The following is a 20,310-nucleotide window of genomic DNA, read 5'->3' on the forward strand; positions in this document are numbered from 1 at the left end:
TAGACTGGTGGAAATGTGTCCTTTGGTCTGGAGTCCAAATTTGAGATTTTTGGTTCCAACCGCCGTGTCTTTGTGAGACACGGTGTGGGTGAACGGATGATCTCCGCATGTGTATTTTCCACCGTGAAGCATGGAGGAGGAGGTGTTATGGTGTGGGGATGCTTTGCTGGTGACACTGTATGTGATTTATTTAGAATTCAAGGCACACTTAACCAGCATGGCTACCACAGCATTATGCAGCCATACAATGACCCAACACACCTCCAGGCTGTGTAAGGGCTATTTTACCAAGAAGGAGAGTGATGGAGTGCTGCATCAGATGACCTGGTCTCCATAATCCCTCGACCTCAACCAAATTGAGATGGTGTGGGATGAGTGCTCAGCATATGTGGGAACTCTTTCAAGACTGTTGGAAAAGCATTCCAGGTGAAGCTGGTTGAGAGAATGCCACAAGTGTGCAAAGCTGTCATCAAGGCAAAGGGTGGCTATTTGAAGAATCTAAAATCTAAAATATATTTTGATTTGTTTAACACTTTTTTGGTTACTACATGATTCCATATGTGTTATTTCATAGTTTTGATGTCTTCACTATTATTCTACAATGTAGAAAATAGTAAAAAAAATAAAGAACAACCCTTGAATTAGTAGGAGTTCTAAAACTTTTGACCGGTAGTGTATACACACAACACACACACAACCATGACACACACACACACACACACACACACACACACACACACACACACACACACACACACAACCATGTATGCATGTACACTCACAGAGGCGGTCAAGTGAAGGACAAACCACTTGTCCTCTACTTGAAGAGTTTGCCTTGAAGAGCACGGCCATAGTCTTGATTAAGAATGGTTGAACCACACTCAGACCACACACACAGACTTATTGACCACAACACGCTATAGCACGCTATATATAGAGTATGGGAAAACAGATGAAGAGAAAGTGTTTTTGTGTTTTGTTAGACTGAGGGAGTGACGGCGTGTATCTGTTTTATCTGCCATACCATTGGAGCTACAGGTCCTCCTCCCATCACATTCTTGGCCTATCCCTCTGCCCTCTACCCCCATCAGCTACAAACAGAAAACCATGCATAACCAATCATATCCACAAATATATCCAGCATTCCTTTCTCCGTTTGCCTAAACAAACTTGGGAGGTTTTCCTGCCTTGGTCTGCAGAGTGACTGATCTGCATATTCAACAGACTCTTTGTAGATGTGATGAAAGGTGAAGTGAGGGTCGGAGTTCTGCCAGTCTATCAGGCACCACACGGCTTCAAACTCCCACAGCTGGCATGGCCGTCCGCAGGGACATTCCTATTGGCTCAGCCACACAGGAAGTGGCTTGAAGATCTCCCATCTACACAGCTCCCTACTTTGATGATGTCACTCCAACTCCAGTGTGTAGTGTGTAGTGTGTAGTGTGTGTCAATATTTGGTGGTCAAATGTCCCACAGGTTTTAACATCCTATTGTGATGGTGTGAGTTAGACTTTCTGTATGTTCACAGGGGTTGGATAAGAGGAGGTGTGAGGAGGAGAAAGGAGAGACTGCCAGGAGGAAGGGGTGAAAGGAGGAGGGGAGAGATGGAGAGACAGACAGAGGGAGGGGTGAGTCCCACCGTATCAGGAGCAAAAAAGAAAGTCTGTTGGAACCAAAACCCCATCTCACCCCCAAATCATTTAGTCGCTGTTGGTCCTAACACACACCCCTAACTCCCTGAACAAGCATTTATTCAGTTGACTTTGACTATTCCAAGCATGTTTAATAAAGCTCTGATCACAGTTCATTAGTATCTGTGTTTGCATTGGATGGATGTCATATTAATCAGCTGGAGACTGGACTCCATCCCACAGCTATTAATCCTAATGCACTGATTGAAGCTCATGTTAGATTTGATGTGATTGTTCTGGTATTTCCAACAAGCTGTCACAGTCTCACTGCAGAATTAATTAGATGTTCATCCACATTCTCCAAACATAAAAATTTGAAGTTGCTCCAATCGTCAAATTTCGAAGTTAAGGGTTAAGTTTAGACATTCATTCCAAATGGTTAAGGTAAGGGTTAAGGTTTGGGATAGTAAGTTAAAACAAAACATACAAAAACAGTCTCCACGACTGGGATAGAACATGCAACCTTCTGTTATAGAGACATGGAATTACATCTATCCACTGTCCTTGTCCACAATGCCCTAGCAAAACCTAAGCCTACTAAATAGCGCTCACTGTTTCCCCTAGTGAAGGCATTTCCCGACGTTCTCATTTCCCGACGTCAATCTTGAATGACCTGGCTGGGTATTTCATGATCAACGTTGAGTTTCTGAGCAAGTTTGTGTGTGTGTGTGTGTGTGTGTCTGTTTGTGTGTTACACGTCGTATTTTATTTGTATCTCTATTGCTGGAGCGCATTTCAATCCAACCTCGGCTGAACCCGCCGTATGGACAGCACTCTATGGTTATTGAAGTTGTCTGTGTGAGCATGTGTATGAGAGAGAGAGTGTGTGTGTGTGTGTGTGTGTGTGTGCGTGATGACTGCAGCCTAAGAGTAGTCCAATCAGCAGAGGTCTTGGGACGTTGTAACATATTCACTCCTTCCCTGATCCCCTTAGACGCCCTTATTCTACATAGCAGAGCAGTGAAAGGAGGGCTAGTGTTACAACCACAGTCCCTGACAGAAAAATCACTGCTCCAATGTGACATGTATACGCCCCCGTGTCCCCCTATCTCACCCCATCTCACCCCCTCTCACCTCATCCCACCCCCTCTCACACCCCTCACCCCTCCCTCAGCCCTTATTACTCTACTCATCCCTCCCTCAGCCCTTATTACTCTACTCACCCCTCCCTCAGCCCTTATTACTGTACTCACCCCTCCCTCAGCCCTTATTACCCTACTCACCCCTCCCTCAGCCCTTATTACTGTACTCACCCCTCCCTCAGCCCTTATTACCCTACTCACCCCTCCCTCAGCCCTTATTGCTTACTCATCCTAGCCATTTCTACTCACCCCTCCCTCAGCCCTTATTACTCTACTCACCCCTCCCTCAGCCCGTATTACTCTACTCACCCTCCTCAGCCCTTATTACTGTACTCACCCCTCCCTCAGCCCTTATTACTCTACTCACCCCTCCCTCAGCCCTTATTACTCTACTCACCCTCCTCAGCCCGTATTACTGTACTCACCCCTCCCTCAGCCCTTATTACTCTACTCACCCCTCCCTCAGCCCTCATTACCCTACTCACCCCTCCCTCAGCCCTTATTACCGTACTCACCCCCTCCCTCAGCCCTTATTACTCTACTCACCCCTCCCTCAGCCCGTATTACTACTCACCCCTCCCTCAGCCTCTTGTACTCACCCTCCTCAGCCCTTATTACTCTCCCTCCCTCAGCCTATTACCCTACTCACCTCCCTCAGCCCTTATTACCCTACTCACCCTCCCTCAGCCCCTTATTACCCTACTCACCCTCCTCAGCCCTTATTACCTACTCACCCCTCCCTCAGCCCTTATTACCCTACTCACCCCTCCCTCAGCCCTTATTACCCTACTCACCCCTCCCTCAGCCCTTATTACCCTACTCATCCCTCCCTCAGCCCTTATTACTCTACTCACCCCTCCCTCAGCCCTTATTACCGTACTCACCCCTCCCTCAGCCCTTATTACCCTACTCACCCTCTCTCAGCCCTTATTACTCTACTCACCCCTCCATCAGCCCTTATTACCTACTCACCCCTCCTCAGCCCTTATTACTTTCCATCACCCTCCCTCAGCCCTTATTACTCTACTCACCCCTCCCTCAGCCCTTATTACCCTACTCACCCCTCCCTCAGCCCTTATTACTCTACTCATCCCCTCCTCAGCCCGTATTACTGTACTCACCCCTCCTCAGCCCATATTACTCTACTCACCCCTCCCTCAGCCCTTATTACTGTACTCACCCTCCCTCAGCCCTTATTACTCTACTCACCCCTCCCTCAGCCCTTATTACTCTACTCACCCCTCCCTCAGCCATATTACTCTACTCACCCTCCTCAGCCCTTATTACTGTACTCACCTCCCTCAGACTCACCCTATTACTCTACTCACCCCTCCTCAGCCTTATTACTCGTACTCACCCCCTCCCTCAGCCCCTTATTACCCTACTCATCCCCTCCCTCAGCCCTTATTACTCTACTCACCCCTCCCTCAGCCCTTATTACTCTACTCACCCCTCCCTCAGCCCTTATTACTCTACTCACCCTCCCTCAGCCCTTTTTACTGTACTCACCCCTTCCTCAGCCCTTATTACTCTACTCACCCCTCCCTCAGCCCTTATTACCCTACTCACCCCTCCCTCAGCCCTTATTACTCTACTCACCCCTCCCTCAGCCCTTATTACCCTACTCACCCCTCCCTCAGCCCTTATTACCCTACTCACCCTCCCTCAGCCCTTATTACTCTACTCACCCCCTCCTCAGCCATTACTCCTACTCACCCCTCCCTCAGCCCTTATTACTCTACTCACCCTCCCTCAGCCCTTATTACTACTCACCCCTCCCTCAGCCCTTATTACCCTACTCACCCCTCCCTCAGCCCTTATTACCCTACTCACCCCTCCCTCAGCCCTTATTACTGTACTCACCCCTCCTCAGCCCTTATTACTCTACTCACCCCTCCCTCAGCCCTTATTACTGTACTCACCCCTCCCTCAGCCCTTATTACTCTACTCACCCCTCCCTCAGCCCTTATTACTCTACTCACCCCTCCCTCAGCCCTTATTACCCTACTCACCCCTCCCTCAGCCCTTATTACTCTACTCACCCCTCCCTCAGCCCTTATTACCCTACTCACCCCTCCCTCAGCCCTTCATTACTGTACTCACCCTCCTCAGCCCTTATTACCCTACTCACCCTCCCTCAGCCCTTATTACGTACTCACCCTCCCTCAGCCCTTATTACCCTACTCATCCTCCCTCATTATTACCCTACTACCCTCCCTCAGCCCTTATTACCGTACTCACCCCCTCCCTCAGCCCTTATTACCCTACTCACCCCTCCCTCAGCCCTTATTACTCTACTCACCCTCCCTCAGCCCTTGTTACCCTCCTCACCCCTCCCTCAGCCCTTATTACTCTACTCACCCCTCCCTCAGCCCTTATTACTGTACTCACCCCTCCCTCAGCCCTTGTTACCCTACTCACCCCTCCCTCAGCCCTTTTTACACTACTCACCTCCCTCAGCCCTTATTACTGTACTCACCCTCCCTCAGCCCTTATTACCCTACTCACCCCCCCCTCAGCCCTTATTACCCTACTCACCCCTCCCTCAGCCCTTATTACCCTACTCACCCTCCCTCAGCCCTTATTACCCTACTCACCCCTCCCTCAGCCCTTATTACCCTACTCACCCCTCCCTCAGCCCTTATTACTCCCTACTCACCCCTCCCTCAGCCCTTATTACTCTACTCATCCCTCCCTCAGCCCTTATTACTCTACTCACCCTCCTCAGCCCTTATTGCCGTACTCACCCCTCCCTCAGCCCTTATTACCCTACTCACCCCTCCCTCAGCCCTTATTACCGTACTCACCCCTCCCTCAGCCCGTATTACTACTCACCCCTCCCTCAGCCCTTATTACTCTACTCACCCCTCCCTCAGCCGTATTACCCTCTCACCTCCCTCAGCCCGTATACCTACTTCACCCTCCTCAGCCCCTATTACCTACTCACCCTCCCTCCAGCTCCTTATTACTCTACTTATCCCTCCCTATCCCTATTACCCTCCTCCCTCAGTCCTTATTACTCTACTCACCCCTCCTCAGCCCTTTTACTACTCACCCCTCCCTCAGCCCTTATTGTACTACCCCTCCTCAGCCCTTATTACGTTACTCACCCTCCCTCAGCCTTATTACCCTACTCACCCCTCCCTCAGCCCTTATTACTGTACTCACCCTCCCTCAGCCCTTATTACTGTACTCACCCTCCCTCAGCCCTTATTACTGTACTCACCCTCCCTCAGCCCTTATTACTGTACTCACCCCTCCCTCAGCCCTTATTACCCTACTCACCCCTCCCTCAGCCCTTATTATCCTACTCACCCCTCCCTCAGCCCTTATTACCCTACTCATCCCTCCCTCAGCCCTTATTACCCTACTCACCCCTCCCTCAGCCCTTATTACTCTACTCACCCCTCCCTCAGCCCTTATTACCCTACTCACCCCTCCTCAGCCCTTATTACCCTACTCACCCTCCTCAGCCCTTATTACTGTACTCACCCCTCCCTCAGCCCTTATTACTCTACTCACCCCTCCCTCAGCCCCTTATTACTGTACTCACCTCCTCAGCCCTTATTACCCTACTCACCCTCCCTCAGCCCTTATTACCCTACTCACCCCTCCCTCAGCCCCTTATTACCCTACTCACCCCCTCCCTCAGCCCTTATTACTCTACTCACCCCTCCCTCAGCCCTTATTACCCTACTCATCCCTCCCTCAGCCCTTATTACCCTACTCACCCCTCCCTCAGCCCTTATTACTGTACTCACCCCTCCCTCAGCCCTTTATTACCCTACTCACCCCTCCCTCAGCCCTTATTACTCTACTCACCCCTCCTCAGCCCTTATTACTCTACTCACCCTCCCTCAGCCCTTATTACCCTACTCACCCTCCCTCAGCCCTTATTACCCTACTCACCCCTCCCTCAGCCCTTATTACCCTTACTCATCCTCCCTCAGCCCTTATTACCGTACTCACCCCTCCCTCAGCCCTTTACCTACTCCTCCTCGTCCCCTCTTGCCCTTAACTCACCCTCCTCAGCTCTACTCTACTACCTCCCTCAGCCCTTATACTCTACTCACCCCTCCCTCAGCCCTTATTACCCTACTCACCCCTCCTCAGCCCTTATTACTCTACTCACCCCTCCCTCAGCCCTTATTACTCTACTCACCTCCTCAGCCCATTACTATTATTACTCTACTCACCCTCCCTCAGCCCTTATTACTCTACTCACCCCTCCCTCAGCCCTTATTACTCTACTCACCCCTCCCTCAGCCCTTATTACTCTACTCACCCCTCCCTCAGCCCTTATTACCCTACTCACCCCTCCCTCAGCCCTTATTACCCTACTCACCCCTCCCTCAGCCCTTATTACTCTACTCACCCCTCCCTCAGCCCTTATTACTGTACTCACCCCTCCCTCAGCCCTTATTACCCTACTCACCCCTCCCTCAGCCCTTATTACTCTACTCACCCCTCCCTCAGCCCGTATTACCCTACTCACCCCTCCCTCAGCCCTTATTACCCTACTCACCCCTCCCTCAGCCCTTATTACTGTACTCACCCCTCCCTCAGCCCTTATTACTCTACTCACCCCTCCCTTAGCCCTTATTACCCTACTCACCCCTCCCTGAGCCCTTATTACCCTACTCATCCCTCCCTCAGCCCTTATTACTGTACTCACCCCTCCCTCAGCCCTTATTACTCTACTCACCCCTCCCTCAGCCCTCATTACTGTACTCACCCCTCCCTCAGCCCTTATTACTGTACTCACCCCTCCCTCAGCCCTCATTACCTCACCCTCCTCAGCCCTTATTACTCTACTCACCCCTCCCTCAGCCCTTATTACTCTACTCACCCCTCCCTCAGCCCTTATTACCCTACTCACCCCTCCCTCAGCCCTTATTACCCTACTCACCCTCCCTCAGCCCGTATTACCCTACTCAACCCTCCCTCAGCCCTTATTACTGTACTCACCCCTCCCTCAGCCCTTATTACCCTACTCACCCCTCCCTCAGCCCTTATTACCCTACTCACCCCTCCCTCAGCCCTTATTACCCTACTCACCCCTCCCTCAGCCCTTATTACCCTACTCACCCCTCCCTCAGCCCTTATTACACTACTCACCCTCCCTCAGCCCTTATTACTCTACTCACCCTCCCTCAGCCCTTATTACTGTACTCCCCCTCCCTCAGCCCTTATTACTCTACTCACCCTCCTCAGCCCTTATTACCTACTCACCTCCTCAGCCCTTATTACTCTACTCACCCCTCCCTCAGCCCTTATTACCCTACTCACCCTCCCTCAGCCCTTATTACCCTCTCCTCAGCCCTTATTACCCTACTCACCCCTCCCTCAGCCCTTATTACCCTACTCACCCCTCCCTCAGCCCTTATTACCCTACTCACCCCTCCTCAGCCCTTATTACCCTACTCACCCCTCCCTCAGCCCTTATTACCCTACTCACCCTCCTCAGCCCTTATTACTGTACTCACCCTCCCTCAGCCCTTATTACTACTCCCTCCTCAGCCCTTATTACCTACTCACCCCTCCCTCAGCCCTTATTACCCTACTCACCCTCCCTCAGCCCTTATTACCCTACTCACCCCTCCCTCAGCCCTTATTACCTACTCATCCCTCCCTCAGCCCTTATTACTCTACTCAACCCTCCCTCAGCCCTTATTACTGTACTCACCCTCCCTCAGCCCTTATTACTCTACTCACCCCTCCCTCAGCCCTTATTACTACTCACCCTCCCTCAGCCCTTATTACTCTACTCAACCCTCCCTCAGCCCTTATTACTCTACTCACCCCTCCCTCAGCCCTTATTACTCTACTCACCCTCCCTCAGCCCTTATTACTGTACTCTACCCCTCCTCAGCCCTTGATACTGTACTCACCCTCCCTCAGCCCTCATTGCCTACTCACCCCTCCCTCAGCCCTCATTACTGTACTCACCCCTCCCTCAGCCCTTATTACTCTACTCACCCCTCCCTCAGCCCTTATTGCCCTACTCACCCTCCCTCAGCCCTTATTACTCTACTCACCCTCCCTCAGTCTATTACTCTCACCTCCCTCAGCCCTTATTACTCTACTCACCCTCCCTCAGCCCTTATTACTGTACTCACCTCCTCAGCCCTTATTACCCTACTCACCCTCCTCAGCCCCTATACCCTACTCCCTCCCTCAGCCCTTCTTACTCTACTCACCCCTCCCTCAGCCATTACTGTACTCACCCCCTCATGACTCACTCTCAGCCCTTATTACTCTACTCACCCCTCCTCATTTTACTCCTACTACCTCTCAGCCTCCCTATTCTTATTACTTCACCCCTCCCTCAGCCCTTATTACCCTACTCACCCTCCTCAGCTCCTTATTACTCTACTCACCCCTCCCTCAGCCCCTTATTACTCTACTCACCCCTCCCTCAGCCCTTATTACTCTACTCACCCTCCCTCAGCCCTTATTACCTACTCACCCTCCCTCAGCCCTTATTTACCCTACTACTCCCCTCACCCTTATTACCTACTCACCCTCCCTCAGCCCTTATTACCCTACTCACCCCTCCCTCAGCCTTATTACTCTACTCACCTCCCTCAGCCCTTATTACCCTACTCACCCCTCCCTCAGCCCTTATTACCCTACTCATCCCTCCCTCAGCCCTTATTACTGTACTCACCCTCCCTCAGCCCTTATTACTGTACTCACCCCTCCCTCAGCCCTTATTACTGTACTCACCCTCCCTCAGCCCTTATTACCCTACTCACCCTCCCTCAGCCCTTATTACGTACTCACCCCTCCCTCAGCCCTTATTACCCTACTCACCCTCCTCAGTCCTTATTACCCTACTCACCCTCCTCAGCCCTTATTCTGTACTCCTACTCACCCCTCCTCATTTATTACCCTACTCACCCCTCCCTCAGCCCTTATTACCCTACTCACCCTCCCTCAGCCCTTGTTACTCTACTCACTCCCCTCCCTCAGCCCTTATTACCTACTCATACTCATATGCTCTCCCTCAGCTCCTTATTACTGTATCCCTCTCTCCCCTCTGTATTGCCCTCTATACTCCCTGTTGTTACCTCTCATCCCTACTTCATTACCCTACTCACCCTCTTCACTCTATATACCCCCTCCCTCAGCCCTTATTACTTACTCACCCTATTTATCACCCTCTCACCATCCTCCTCATTAATTACCTACTCAACCCCTCCTCAGCCCTTATTACCCTACTCACCCTCCCTCAGCCCATTATGTACTCACCCCTCCCTCAGCCCTTATTACCTACTCACCCCTCCTCAGCCCTTATTACTCCTACTCACCCCTCCCTCAGCCCTTATTACTCTACTCACCCTCCTCAGCTTACTCTACTCACCCTCCCTCAGCCCTTTACCCTACTCACCCCTCCCTCAGCCCTTATTACCCTACTCACCCTCCTCAGCCCTTATTACCCTACTCACCCTCCCTCAGCCCTTATTACCCTACTCACCCCTCCCTCAGCCTGTACTCTACTCACCCTCCTCGCCCTTATTACTTACTCACCCTCCTCAGCCCTTATTACCTACTCACCCCTCCCTCAGCCCTTATTACCTACTCACCCCTCCTCAGCCCTTATTACCCTACTCACCTCCCTCAGCCCTTATTACCTACTCACCCTTCCTCAGCCCTATTACTCTACTCACCCCCCTCAGCCTATTACCCTAATACACCCCTCCCTCACTTTATTACTGTACTAACCCCTCCTCAGCCCTTATTACCCTACTCACCCCTTTATTACTGTACTCACCCCCTCCTCAGCCCTTATTACTCTACTCACCTCCCTCAGCCCTTACTCCTCACCCATCCCTCAGCCCTTTATTACTCTACTCACCCCTCCCTCAGCCCTTATTACTGTACTCACCCCCCTCAGCTTATGATTACTGTCTCACCCTCCTCAGTTATTACTCTACTCACCCTCTCCTTTATTACTCTACTCACCCTCCCTCAGCCCTTATTACTGTACTCACCCTCCCTCAGCCCTTATTACACTACTCACCCCTCCCTCAGCCCTTATTACTCTACTCACCCTCCTCAGCCCTTATTACCGTACTCACCCCTCCCTCAGCACATTGCCCTACTCACCCTCAGCCCTTATTACCTCTCAGCCCTCCTCAGCCCCTTATTACCTACTCACCCTCCCTCCAGCCTTATTACCCTACTCACCTCCCTCAGCCCTTATTACCGTACTCACCCCTCCCTCAGCCCCTTATTACTGTCTCACCCTCCCTCAGCCCTTGTTACCCTACTCACCCTCCCTCAGCCCTTATTACCCTACTCACCCCTCCCTCAGCCCTTATTACCCTACTCACCCCTCCCTCAGCCCTTATTACCCTACTCACCCCTCCCTCAGCCCTTATTACACTACTCACCCCTCCCTCAGCCCTTATTACTACTCACTCCCTCAGCCTTATTACTGTCTCACCCTCCCTCAGCCCTTATTACCTACTCTACCCTCCCTCAGCCCTTATTACCTACTCACCCCCCCTCAGCCCTTATTACTCTACTCACCCTCCTCAGCCTTTATTACTGTACTCACCCCTCCCTCAGCCCTTATTACTCTACTCACCCCTCCCTCAGCCCTTTTTCACCTTACTCACCCTCCCTCAGTTCGATTACTCTACTCACTCCTCCCTCAGCTCCTTATTACTCTACTCAGCCCTCCATAGCCCTTATTACCTACTCACCCTCTGCTCATGTACATTACTGATTACTCATCCCTCCCTCAGCCCTTATTACTGTACTCACCCCTCCCTAGGCCTTTTACTACCTCACCTCCCTCAGCCCTTATTACCTACTCACCCCTCCCTCGCCACTACCCTACTCACCCTCCCTCACTCTGACCCTACCCTCAGCTTGCCCTTACTCACCTCCTCAGTTCCTGCTACTCTCAACTACTCACTCCCTCAGCCTTATTACCCTACTCCCTCCTCAGCCCTTATTACCTACTCACCCTCCCTCAAGCCCTTATTACCCTACTCACCCCTCCCTCAGCCCTTATTACCCTACTCACCTCCCTCAGCTTTTACCCTACTCACCCTCTCATACCTCACCCCCCTTATTACTCTACTCACCCTCCCTCAGCCCTTATTACCCTACTCACCCCTCCCTCAGCCCTTATTACTGTACTCACCCCTCCCTCAGCCTGTACCTACTCATCCCTCCCTCAGCCCTTATTACTGTACTCACTCCCTCCTCAGCCCTTATTACGTACTCACCCTCCCTCAGCCCTTATTACCGTACTCACCCCTCCCTCAGCCCACATTGCTCTACTCACCCCTCAGCCCTTTGTTATCTACTCACCCTCCTCAGCCCTTATTCCTACTCATCCTCCTCAGCCCTTATTACCTACTCACCCCTCCTCAGCCTTATTACTGTACTCACCCCCCTCAGCCCTTATACTCATACCTCCCTCATGCCTTATTACCCTACTCACCCTCCTCAGCCCTTATTACCCTACTCACCCTCCTCAGCTCCTTATTACCCTACTCACCCCTCCCTCAGCCCTTATTACTCTACTCACCCCCTCCCTCAGCCCTTATTACCGTACTCACCCTCCCTCAGCCCTTGCTGCCACTCACCCCTCCCTCGTTGCCCTTATTACCGTACTCACCCCTCCCTCAGCCCTTATTACCCCACTCACCCCTCCCTCAGCCCTTATTACTGTACTCACCCCCTCCCTCAGCCCTATATTACCCTACTCACCCCTCCCTCAGCCCTTATTACCCTACTCACCCCCTCCCTCAGCCCTTATTACCTACTCACCCCCTCCCTCAGCCCTTATTACCCTACTCACCCCCTCCCTCAGCCCTTATTACCTACTCACCCCTCCCTCAGCCCTTATTACTCTACTCACCCCTCCCTCAGCCCTTGTTACCCTACTCACCTCCCTCAGCCCCTTATTACCTACTCACCCTCCTCAGCCCTTATTCTTACTCACCCCTCCTCAGCCCTTATTACGTGCTCATCCCTCCCTCAGCCCTTATTACTCTACTCACCCTCCCTCAGCCCTTATTACTTACTCACCCTCCCTCAGCCCTTATTACCTACTCACCCCTCCCTCAGCCCTTATTACTCCTACTCACCCTCCCTCAGCCCTTTACTGTACTCACCTCCCTCAGCTTACCTCTCCTCCTCAGCCCTTATTCTACTCACCCCTCCCTCAGCCCCTTATTACTGTACTCACCCCTCCCTCAGTCTATTTACCTACTCACCCCTCTCTCAGCCCTTATTACCTACTCATCCCTCCCTCAGTATCCTACTCACCTCCCTCATCCCATGTACTTACTCACCCCCTCCCTCAGCCCTTATTACTACTCACCCTCCCTCAGCTTATTACCCTTACCACCCTACTCACCCTCCCTCAGCCCTTATTACCTACTCACCCCTCCTCCTCAGCTCCATTACCCTACTCACCCTCCCTAGCCTTATTACTACTCACCGTCCTCAGCCTATTACCCTACTCATCCCCTCCTCAGCCCTTATTACCCTACTCACCCTCCCTCAGCCCTTATTACCTTACTCACCTCCCTCAGCCCTTATTACCCTACTCATCCCCTCAGCCCTTATTACCCTACTCACCCCTTCCTCAGCCCTTATTACCCTACTCACCCTTCCCTCAGCCCTTATTACCCTACTCACCCCCTCCCTCAGCCCTTATTACCTACTCACCTCCTCATTCCTTATTACCCTACTCACCCCCTCCCTCAGCCATATTACACTACTCACCCTCCTCAGCCTTATTACCCTACTCCATCCACTCCCTCAGCCCTTATTACTGTACTCACCCCTCCTCAGTCCGTATATTTACTCACCCTCCTCAGCCCTTATTACCCTACTCACCCTCCCTCAGCCCTTATTACCCTACTCATCCCTCCCTCAGCTATATTACTGTACTAACCTCCATCAGCCCTTATTACTCAACTCACTCCCTCAGCCCTTATTACTGTACTCACCTCTCAGCCCCTATGATACTGTACTCACCCCTCCCTCAGCCTTATTACTGTACTCACCCCTCCTCAGCCCTTATTACCCTACTCACCCTCCCCTCAGCCCGTATTACTCTACTCACCCTCCCTCAGCCCTTATTACCTACTCACCCTCCCTCAGCCCTTATTACTGTACTCACCCCTCCCTCAGCCCTTATTACTGTACTCACCCCCTCCCTCAGCCCTTATTACTGTACTCACCCCTCCCTCAGCCCTTATTACTGTACTCACACCTCCCTCAGCCCTTATTACCTACTCCCTCCCTCAGCCCTTATTACTCTACTCACCCCTCCCTCAGCCCTTATTACTGTACTCACCCCTCCCTCAGCCCTTATTACTCTACTCACCCTCCCTCAGCCCTTATTACCCTACTCATCCCTCCCTCAGCCCTTATTACTCTACTCACCCCTCCTCAGCCCCTTATTACTGTACTCACCCCTCCATCAGCCCTTATTACCCTACTCACCCTCTCTCAGCCCTTATTACCCTACTCATCCCTCCCTCAGCCCTTATTACTGTACTCCCCTCCTCAGCCCTTATTACTCTGCTCACCCTCCCTCATGTATTACCCTACTCACCCTCCCTCAGCCCTTATTACTCTACTCACCCCTCCCTCAGCCCTTATTACCCTACTCTACCCCTCCCTCAGCCCTATTACCTACTCACCCTCCCTCAGCCCTTATTACCCTACTCACCCTCCCTCAGCCCTTATTACCCTACTCACCCTCCTCAGCCCTTATTACCCTACTCACCTTCCCTCAGCTCTATTTCTCTCCCTCCCTCAGCCCTATTACCCTACTCACCCTCCCTCAGCCCTTTTACCTTACTCACCCCTCCCTCAGCCCTTATTACCCTACTCACCCCTCCCTCAGCCCTTGTTACCCTACTCACCCTCCCTCAGCCCTTATTACCCTACTCACCCCTCCTCAGCCCTTATTACCCTACTCACCCCCTCCCTCAGCCCTTATTACTCTCACACCCCTCCCTCAGCCCTTATTACCCTACTCACCCCTCCCTCAGCCCTTATTACTCTACTCACCCTCTCCCTCAGCCCTTATTACCCTACTACCCCTCCCTCAGCCCTTATTACTCTTACTCACCCTCCCTCAGCCCTTATTACCCTACTCACCCTCCCTCAGCCCTTATTACCCTACTCACCCCTCCCTCAGCCCTTGATACTGTACTCACTCCCTCCCTCAGCCCTTATTACTGTACTCACCCTCCCTCAGCCCTTATTACTGTACTCACCCTCCCTCAGCCCTTATTACTCTACTCACCCTCCCTCAGCCCTTATTACTGTACTCCTCACCCTCCCTCAGCCCTTATTACCCTACTCACCCCTCCCTCAGCCCTTATTACTCTACTCACCCCTCCTCAGCTCCTTATTACTGTACTCACCCCTCCCTCAGCCCTTATTACCCTACTCACCCCTCCCTCAGCCCTTATTACCCTACTCACCCCTCCTCAGCCCTTATTACTCTACTCACCCCTCCCAATACCCTACTACCCTATCTCAGCCCTCACCACTACCCCTCACTTTACCTACTCATCCCCTCCCTCAGCCCTTATTACCCTACTCACCCCTCCCTCAGCCCTTATTACTCCTACTCACCTCTCCTCAGCCCTTATTACCTACTCCTCCTACTCCTCCTCAGCCCCCTTATTACTGTACTCACCCCTCCCTCAGCCCTTATTACTGTACTCACACCTCCCTCAGCCCTTATTACTCCTACTCATCCCTCCTCAGCCCTACTACCTACTTCACCCTCCTCAGCCCTTATTACCTACTCACCCCTCCCTCAGCCCTTATTACCCTACTCACCCTCCTCAGCCCTTATTACCCTCTCATCCCTCCTCAGCCCTTATTACTCTACTCACCCCTCCCTCAGCCCTTATTACTGTACTCACCCCTCCATCAGCCCTTATTACCCTACTCACCTCTCTCAGCTCTTATTACCTACTCATCCCCCCTCCTCAGCCCTTATTACTGTACTACCTCCTCAGCCCTTATTACTGTACTCACCCCTCCCTCAACTCTTATTACCCTACTCACCCCTCCCTCAGCCCTTATTATCCTACTCACCCTCCTCAGCCCTTATTACCCTACTCATCCCTCCCTCAGCCCTTATTACCCTACTCACCCTCTCAGCCCTTATTACCCTACTCACCCTACTCACCTTCCTTCAGCCCTTATTACCCTACTCACCCCTCCCTCAGCCCTTATTACCCTACTCACCCTCCCTCAGCCCTTATTACCCTACTCACCCGTCCCTCAGCCCTTATTACTCCTACTCATCCCTCCCTCAGCCCTTATTACCCTACTCACCCCTCCTCAGCCCTTATTACCTTTACTCACCCCTCCTCAGCCCTCATTACCCTACTCATCCCCCCTCAGCCCTTATTACCTACTCACCCTCTCCTCAGCCCTTATTACCCTACTCACCTTCCCTCAGCCCTTATTACCCTACTCACCCCTCCCTCAGCCCTTATTACCCTACTCACCTCCCTCATTCCTTATTACCCTACTCACCCCTCCCTCAGCCCTTATTACACTACTCACCCTCCTCAGCCCTTATTACCCTACTCATCCCTCCCTCAGCCCTTATTACTGTACTCACCCCTCCCTCAGCCCTTATTACTCTACTCACCCTCCCCTCAGCCCTTATTACACTACTCACCCTCCCTCAGCCCTTATTACCCTACTCATCCCTCCCTCAGCCCTTATTACTGTACTCACCCCTCCCTCAGCCCTTATTACTCTACTCATCCCTCCTCAGCCCCTTATTACCCTACTCACCCTCCCTCAGCCCTTATTACCCTACTCATCCCTCCCTCAGCCCTTATTACTGTACTAACCCCTCCATCAGCCCTTATTACTCAACTCACCCTCCCTCAGCCCTTGATTCTGAACTCACCCCTCCCCTCAGCCCTTATTACTGTACTCACCCTCCTCAGCCCTTATTACTGTACTCACCCCTCCCTCAGCCCTTATTACCCTACTCACCCCTCCCTCAGCCCTTATTACTCTACTCACCCCCTCCCTCAGCCCTTATTACCCTACTCACCCTCCCTCAGCTCCTTATTACCCTACTCACCCCTCCCTCAGTCCCTTATTACTGTACTCAACCTCCCTCAGCCCTTATTACTGTACTCACCCCTCCTCAGCCCTTATTACTGTACTCACACCTCCCTCAGCCCTTATTACCCTACTCATCCCTCCCTCAGCCCTTATTACCCTACTCACCCCTCCCTCAGCCCTTATTACCCTACTCACCCCTCCCTCAGCCCTTATTACTCTACTCACCCCTCCCTCAGCCCTTATTACCCTACTCATCCCTCCCTCAGCCCTTATTACTCTACTCACCCCTCCCTCAGCCCTTATTACTGTACTCACCCCTCCATCAGCCCTTATTACCCTACTCACCCCTCTCTCAGCCCTTATTACCCTACTCATCCCTCCCTCAGCCCTTATTACTGTACTCACCCTCCCTCAGCCCTTATTACTGTACTCACCCTCCCTCAGCCCTTATTACTGTACTCACCCCTCCCTCAGCCCTTATTACCCTACTCACCCCTCCCCTCAGCCCTTATTATCCTACTCACCCTCCCTCAGCCCTTATTACCCTACTCATCCCTCCCTCAGCCCTTATTACCCTACTCACCCCTCCCTCAGCCCTTATTACCCTACTCACCCTACTCACCCTTCCCTCAGCCCTTATTACCCTACTCACCCCCTCCCTCAGCCCTTATTACCCTACTCACCCCTCCCTCAGCCCTTATTACCCTACTCACCCGTCCCTCAGCCCTTATTACACTACTCATCCCTCCCTCAGCCCTTATTACCCTACTCACCCCTCCCTCAGCCCTTTTTACCTTACTCACCCCTCCCTCAGCCCTTATTACCCTACTCATCCCCCCCTCAGCCCTTATTACCCTACTCACCCCTCCCTCAGCCCTTATTACCCTACTCACCCTTCCCTCAGCCCTTATTACCCTACTCACCCCCTCCCTCAGCCCTTATTACCCTACTCACCCCTCCCTCATTCCTTATTACCCTACTCACCCCCTCCCTCAGCCCTTATTACACTACTCACCCCTCCCTCAGCCCTTATTACCCTACTCATCCCTCCCTCAGCCCTTATTACTGTACTCACCCCTCCCTCAGCCCTTATTACTCTACTCACCCCTCCCTCAGCCCTTATTACCCTACTCACCCCTCCCTCAGCCCTTATTACCCTACTCATCCCTCCCTCAGCCCTTATTACTGTACTAACCCTCCATCAGCCCTTATTACTCAACTCACCCCTCCCTCAGCCCTTATTACTGTACTCACCCTCCCTCAGCCCTTATTACTGTACTCACCCCTCCCTCAGCCCTTATTACTGTACTCACCCCTCCCTCAGCCCTTATTACTCTACTCACCCCTCCCTCAGCCCTTATTACTGTACTCACCCCTCCCTCAGCCCTTATTACCCTACTCATCCCTCCCTCAGCCCTTATTACTCTACTCACCCCTCCCTCAGCCCTTATTACTGTACTCACCCCTCCATCAGCCCTTATTACCCTACTCACCCCTCTCTCAGCCCTTATTACCCTACTCACCCCTCCCTCAGCCCTTATTACCCTACTCACCCCTCCCTCAGCCCTTATTACCCTACTCACCCCTCCCTCAGCCCTTATTACTCTACTCACCCCTCCCTCAGCCCTTATTACCCTACTCACCCCTCCCTCAGCCCTTATTACCCTACTCACCCCTCCCTCAGCCCTTATTACTGTACTCACCCCTCCCTCAGCCCTTATTACTGTACTCACCCCTCCCTCAGCCCTTATTACTGTACTCACACCTCCCTCAGCCCTTATTACCCTACTCATCCCTCCCTCAGCCCTTATTACCCTACTCACCCCTCCCTCAGCCCTTATTACCCTACTCACCCCTCCCTCAGCCCTTATTACTCTACTCACCCCCTCCCTCAGCCCTTATTACCCTACTCATCCCTCCTCAGCCCTTATTACTCTACTCACCCTCCCTCAGCCCTTATTACTGTACTCACCCCTCCATCAGCCCTTATTACCCTACTCACCCCTCTCTCAGCCCTTATTACCCTACTCATCCCTCCCTCAGCCCTTATTACTGTACTCACCCTCCCTCAGCCCTTATTACTGTACTCACCCCTCCCTCAGCCCTTATTACCCTACTCACCCCTCCCTCAGCCCTTATTATCCTACTCACCCCTCCCTCAGCCCTTATTACCCTACTCATCCCTCCCTCAGCCCTTATTACCCTACTCACCCCTCCCTCAGCCCTTATTACCCTACTCACCCTACTCACCCTTCCCTCAGCCCTTATTACCCTACTCACCCCTCCCTCAGCCCTTATTACCCTACTCACCCCTCCCTCAGCCCTTATTACCCTACTCACCCGTCCCTCAGCCCTTATTACCCTACTCATCCCTCCTTCAGCCCTTATTACCCTACTCACCCCTCCCTCAGCCCTTTTTACCTTACTCACCCCTCCCTCAGCCCTTATTACCCTACTCATCCCCCCTCAGCCCTTATTACCCTACTCACCCCTCCCTCAGCCCTTATTACCCTACTCACCCTTCCCTCAGCCCTTATTACCCTACTCACCCCCTCCCTCAGCCCTTATTACTCTACTCACCCCTCCCTCATTCCTTATTACCCTACTCACCCCTCCCTCAGCCCTTATTACACTACTCACCCCTCCCTCAGCCCTTATTACCCTACTCATCCCTCCCTCAGCCCTTATTACTGTACTCACCCCTCCCTCAGCCCTTATTACTCTACTCACCCCTCCCTCAGCCCTTATTACCCTACTCACCCCTCCCTCAGCCCTTATTACCCTACTCATCCCTCCCTCAGCCCTTATTACTGTACTAACCCCTCCATCAGCCCTTATTACTCAACTCACCCCTCCCTCAGCCCTTATTACTGTACTCACCCTCCCTCAGCCCTTATTACTGTACTCACCCCTCCCTCAGCCCTTATTACTGTACTCACCCCTCCCTCAGCCCTTATTACTCTACTCACCCCTCCCTCAGCCCTTATTACTGTACTCACCCCTCCCTCAGCCCTTATTACCCTACTCACCCCTCCCTCAGCCCTTATTACCCTACTCACCCCTCCCTCAGCCCTTATTACCCTACTCACCCCTCCCTCAGCCCTTATTACCCTACTCACCCCTCCCTCAGCCCTTATTACCCTACTCACCCTACTCACCCTTCCCTCAGCCCTTATTACCCTACTCACCCCCTCCCTCAGCCCTTATTACCCTACTCACCCCTCCCTCAGCCCTTATTACTCTACTCACCCCTCCCTCAGCCCTTATTACCCTACTCATCCCTCCCTCAGTCCTTATTACCCTACTCACTCCTCCCTCAGCCCTTATTACCCTACTCACCCCTCCCTCAGCCCTTATTACCCTACTCACCCCTCCCTCAGCCCTTATTACCCTACTCACCCCTCCCTCAGCCCTTATTACCCTACTCACCCCCTCCCTCAGCC

Source organism: Coregonus clupeaformis, chromosome 30 (genome assembly GCF_020615455.1).
Source record: "Coregonus clupeaformis isolate EN_2021a chromosome 30, ASM2061545v1, whole genome shotgun sequence".
Classification (NCBI taxonomy): Eukaryota; Metazoa; Chordata; class Actinopteri; order Salmoniformes; family Salmonidae; genus Coregonus; species Coregonus clupeaformis.